The following is a 6,000-nucleotide window of genomic DNA, read 5'->3' on the forward strand; positions in this document are numbered from 1 at the left end:
GGGGACCAACCAGCCTCTTTGCAGAGCAGGGGCTCCCAGCAATTCTGAGCTGAGGCTCTCTCTGGTGGCTGTGTACCTGTGTTCCAGTTTCATGGTTTTTGTGTGTGTGTGTGTGTGTGTTCCATCTAAGAATCTAAATAAGCTGGGCGGTGGTGGCACACGCCTGTAATCTCAGCACTCTGGGAGGCAGAGGCAGGCAGATTTCTGAGTTCATGGCCAACCTGGTCTACAGAGTGAGTTACAGGACAACCGGGGCTCTACAGAGAAACCCTGTCTCCAAAAAACCAAAATCCAAAAAACCAAAAAACCAAAAAAAAAAAAAAAAAAAAAAAAGAGAGAGAGAGAGAGAGAGAGAGAGAGAGGTCAATATTTTAAACCGAATTCTAGAACCATCATTTCCCTAAATTCTTCAGTACTTTCGTTCCTTCCCGTATTATTCCAAACCTATGTATAAGTATTATAACACAGAAACACAAGACACAAATATAAATTTGTAATCTTATACAAAACAGGGAGTACCCATGGATGCTAGAGATTTTTAGCTGGATTTACAGGCAGTTTTGAGCTGTTTGTTCAAATGGGTGCTCAAAATAAAACTGGTGTCCTCTGTTCTTAGCACTGAGCTCCCTCCATCCCAGCGTTATATGATGAAAGCAAAACCAACACTCCTGTAAAACTTCGATACAGAAGCTGGAGATATAACAGAGTTGGCCCTGTTTGCCTAGCATGAATGAAGCCCTGGTTTATATTCCCACTGCATAAAATCAGGCACAGCTCAGCACTTAAGAGTACTGGCTGCTCGCCGGGCGGTGGTGACGCATACCTTTAATCCCAGCACTTGGGAGGCAGAGGCAGGCAGATTTCTGAGTTCGAGGCCAGCCTGGTCTATGGAGTGAGTTCTAGGACAGCCAGGGCTATACGGAGAAACCCTGTCTAGAAAAAAACAAATCCAAATCCAAAACCACACACATACACACAAAATCTAAATAATTTTAAAGGTGAGTTCTCGCCCACTTTGCTGTGAGTCGTTCTGTAAGGTAGTTTTGACTATACACCTTTGGCTCCCAGCAGGGTACCCAGGTAATTTTGAAATGCCTTGCCTAGCTCAAAGACTGGGCAGTTCTAATCCTCCCTGCCCCTCAACTAGCACACATTTCCCTCCTGTAATTCAGGCTTTACACTTTCTAGTTCTCTATTTTGTCTTTGTTGCCCGAGCTCCTTCTGGGCAGCACCCTAGTCTTTGCTGCCCAAGACGCTTCTGAGCAGCCCTTCTGGGGGTGGCATTCCTTCCTGCCTCATGGCGATTCCCTCCTCCTTTCTCCCAGTTCCTTGCCTGTGCAAATCTAAAGGTTCTGCCCCTCTCTCTCCGCCCAGCCATTGGCTGTTGGCTCTTTATTGATCGATCAAAAACTAATTGGGGACAAGGACCTTCAGAGTTTGGACATGAAGAATTCCAATTAATTCAAAGCATTAGACCAACTCCCAAAGTTTTTTTGCTTATGTTTTGATTTTTTTTTTCTCCCCCAGACAGGGTTTCTCTGTATAGCCCTGGCTGTCCTGGAGCTCACTCTGTAGACCAGGCTGGCCTTGAACTCAGAAATCCACCTGCCTCTGCTCCCCAGAGTGCTGGGATTACAGGCGTGCGCCACCACCGCCCGGCTATGAACTCACTTTTAAGACCATTTCTGGGAAAGCAGAGACAAGGATATCTCTGGGGCTGGCTACCTAGCAATTCTAATCTACTGGGTCACTTAGATACCTAGCTCAGAAAAAGAAGAAGATAGACCTGGGCATGGTACATGCCTTTAATCCCAACACCCCAAAGTAGAGGGAGGTTGATCTTAGAATTTGAGGCTAGTCTATGTACATTATGAGTTCCGGATCAGGCAGAACTACATAAAGAGATGATGTCTCAAAAGGGAATTGGAATGCGGATGGTACTTGAGGGACAGCGGAGGTTGACCTACATACATATGTGTACACATGTGGACACCAGAGCATGCACACACACACACACACACATACACACACCACAAAATAAGTAAATAAACTAAATTAGAGATGGAAAAACTCCTTACTTACCAGAACACAATTAAAGAGAATCAGGGACCCAGCAAGGTAGCTCAGTGGACACTTGGCATGCAAGCCTGAAAACTTGAATTTGATCCCTAGAACTCAAGTAAAATGGAAAAATCAATTGATTCCACAACATTTTCTTCTGATGGCCACATACAGGCTGTGACAGATGAGCCCATCCACAACTCTCCTCCCATGATACACAAGTACACATTAATTTTTTAAAAAGAGGACAAATAAGGTACACATAAACATTCAAACATATAATTCTTCCCCCCAAGGGTTCCCCTCCCCTGTTGAAATTGTTTTCTTTCTTCCTTTTCTTTCTTTCTTTTTTTAAAAAGATTTATTTATTTATTTTATGTATGTGAGCACACTGTAGCTGTCTTCAGACACACCAGAAGAGGGCATCAGGTCACATTATAGATGGTTGTGAGTCACCATGTGGTTGCTGGGAATTGAACAGGACTTCTGGAAGAACAGCCCGTGCTCTTAACCACTGAGCCATCTCTCCAGCTCCTGAAATTGTCTTCAAACATTTGTTTATATTCTTGTTTTCCTGCTTGTATGAGCACCACATGCTTGGTGCCCAAGGAGGCAAGAAGAAGGTGTTGGGTCCACAGTGGACTATGCATGCCTGTGGATGCTGGGAATCTGGGGCCTCTGAAAGCGGTCCTTTTTTGTTCTTGGTTTTTTTTTTTGTTTGTTTGTTTGTTTTTTTGAGACAGTTTCTCTGTATAGCCCTGGCTGTCCTGGAACTCACTCTGTAGACCAGGCTGGCTTCGAACTCAGAAATCTGCCTCCCAAATGCTGGGATTAAAGGTGTGTGCCACCACCACCCCACAAGTGGTCCTTTTAAAATAATTATTTATTTTTATTTTATGTACATTGGTGATTTGACTGCATATGTGGTTGTCAGAAGGTGTCAGATCCTCTAGAATAGGTGTTATAGACAATTGTGAGCTTGTATGTGGGTGGTGGCAATTGAACCCAGGTCCTCCTGAAGAAGCAGTTGGTGCTTTAACCACTGAGCCATCTCTCCAGCCTCTTTCTGCGAGTGTTCTTAACACTGAGTCATCTCTCTTTTCTTCCACATTTGGACCTAACCCCTTTCAGAAAGTCCAAGCTTACCCCTTCTTATTCCTAAATCTGTTTTGGGGAGAAATCTGATAATTTGAGGTTTCCCCCGAGGTTATAAGTGCATGTCTAGTTGCCTTTGGGAATATACCTTTCTGCTTCATTTCTGTGGGGCAAGGAGTGGCATGATCTCCTGCTTAGCATTTGGTAGGCATAGCAACAGTTTCTAGCACCCTTGGAATTCAACTATAGGCATTATTTTCCCTATGAAACCCCCAAAGCAATAGTGTTTGCCTATAAAGAGCTAAGGACCATAGTCTGTGATTTTCCTCACCCCTTGAGTGGGACCTGACAGCACTCATTAGCCAGTGGTTTGGGGAAGAACAGGTACTTGGGTATAGAGTGTCACGCTCCATAGCTCACCTTGCTTCCTCTTCCTTGTGGGGAGAAGGGCCTCAAAATCTAAAAAAGCTGAAACAGCTGTTTCCTGTTGGAAAGATGTTGGAAATTGGCATCAGGTGTCCTGCTTCTGTGAACAGTGGTGTGTGATTGAGCTTTGCCTGTACATATGTACGTGTGTCATGTCATGAGTGTGCCTGGTGCCTGGTGAGGTCAGAAGCAGATGTTAGATCCCCTGGAACTAGAGTTATAGATTGTTGTGAACTACCATTTGGGATCTGGGAATCAAATGAGGGGGTCTTCTGCAAGAGCAACAGTGCACCTAACCACTGAGACATTTCTCTACCCAATTTTTTTTTTTTCGAGACAGGGTTTCTCTATGTAGCCCTGGCTGTTCTGGAATTCACTCTGTAAACCAGGCTAGCCTTGAACTCAGAAATCCATCTGCCTCTGCCTCCCAAGTTTACAGGCATGGGATTACAGGCATGCGCCACCACCGCCTAGCATCTAGTCCCAATTTTTACCATTTAATGAAGTAAGGAGATGCTATGGTCTAACTTTGACCTGTCTATATATGAGTCTGCCACTAGCCCCTCCTTTCACAATATTACTTTACCCATGCAATAGCATGTTCCTCCCCTGAGATAGATAGAGCTGCCTCTGGTTCCGTCCGGAGGACAGGAACTCCAGGGACAGCTGCTTCTGTTAGGTCAAATACATTTCCTGCTGATTTGATTACTTTCCCTCCAAGCAATGCATTTACAGAAAAAAGGGAACGTTTGCAGGCATGCATTTGCACAGGCAACCATCCTCCTCCAGTCACACACACACACACACACACAACACACTTTCTTCCCATCCACCCACAGAGCGTCAGTCACATTTAGAATTTGCACAAATGCACACCCTCCCTCTAACATCACAATGCACACCCTCTCACCCACCTACACATCTCTTCCACAAAAATCACACCTGCTTACATACCCCCCTAGAAGCACATTCCTATCCTATGCTCAGAGGGAGAGAGAGAGAGAGAGAGAGAGAGAGAGAGAGAGAGAGAGAGAGAGAGAGAGAGAGAGAGAGAGACACGCTGAGTGAGTTTAAGAACTAAGAAACTAACCACTCTTGTATAGCCGATAAAAAAGCAGATCAGAATCCCACAGGTTTCTGACTGCTACTTTGGCCCTATAAGTAGGAATACTGAGGGGAGCCAGGAGGGATACGGGAGTGGAATTAGGGAGATAACACAGAATGAGGATGTCCTTCGGGGAAAATGTGGTGGGATTTCCCTTCAGGGAAAGCAGACACATTTTCTAGCAGGATGGTAAGGTGTCTCAGGCTTACAGCTAGAATGAGGAAAGGCACATCCATGACTTGCCTAAAGAGCCAGTTTGACTGATAATGAAGTATAAACCCTCCAGCTAGAATTCCCTATCAGCCCAGGAGTGAAGAACAGGAAGCAGAAGCTGAGTTTGGCCTTTAGATTGACCCTCCTCTGGGATGTACTCTTTGCAAGGTTGGTTGAAATAAAGAGAAGAGTCCCCTTTCCTGGAGTCTTGACGTCCCCTCTGGAGAATAGATTGGGAAGGCTTCTTGAGAAGCGAGGAGTGACAGTGTAGACCAGTTCTGGCGGCCGTTCCAGATTGTCTGACACTCAATAATCCCGAAGCTCTGGAAAAGAGCAGGCTTGTGTGCTTTTTTCTTCTTCTTTCTTCTTTCTTCTTTCTTCTTCTCCTTCTCCTTCTCCTTCTCCTTCTCCTTCTCCTTCTCCTTCTCCTTGTGTCCCCCTTCAGGAAAGCGTCCTGGAGCCATCCAAGAGTTCCCAAGAAAATTGGCAGAGTGCTCAGCAGGAAGTCAGGCCCCTGCTATCCAACTGCTGACAGGACTTGCCAAGTGTCTTCTTATGCTGCCGCCTGGGGGCGCCCCCAGCTGGGTCTGCGGCTGCCGCCAACCCTGCTGTTATCATTAAGATAATTAATAAACAAGCACTGATGGGCCAAGTGGAGGAAGAGAAGAGGGAGGCACCTGCTGCTCAAGAGAATCCCTGGAAAGACCCAGTGAGAGCATGGGACGTCTCACTGCCTAGTTCTTTCTCCCCATCCAGGACCCCTGCAAAGGGCTTTGTGGGTTGGCCTCCAGGGGGCAAGAAGAGGTGAGGACCAGAAGAGGACTTGGCAGGTGCGATTTGGAATCAGCTCTGCATCTTCCTGACAGGATGTCTGTGGGCAGGCCACCTCCAGTGATTACTGGTTGTGGAGCAGGCTATTATTCATTCCTTTAACAAGGATCTGCCTATTTATTTATGGAGTGCCTACTGTGCGCAAGGTGGTCTACTAATAATAGCAGATGTTTCACTAGCTAGTACGAAGACAATGCCAGTGTTCACACTAGGTCCCAGACCTGTGTGTGTGTGTGTGTGTGTGTGTAAAGAGGAAGCAAGTAGGAAGG

The sequence above is a fragment of the Apodemus sylvaticus genome, chromosome 5, assembly GCF_947179515.1.
Source record: "Apodemus sylvaticus chromosome 5, mApoSyl1.1, whole genome shotgun sequence".
Taxonomy (NCBI): Eukaryota; Metazoa; Chordata; class Mammalia; order Rodentia; family Muridae; genus Apodemus; species Apodemus sylvaticus.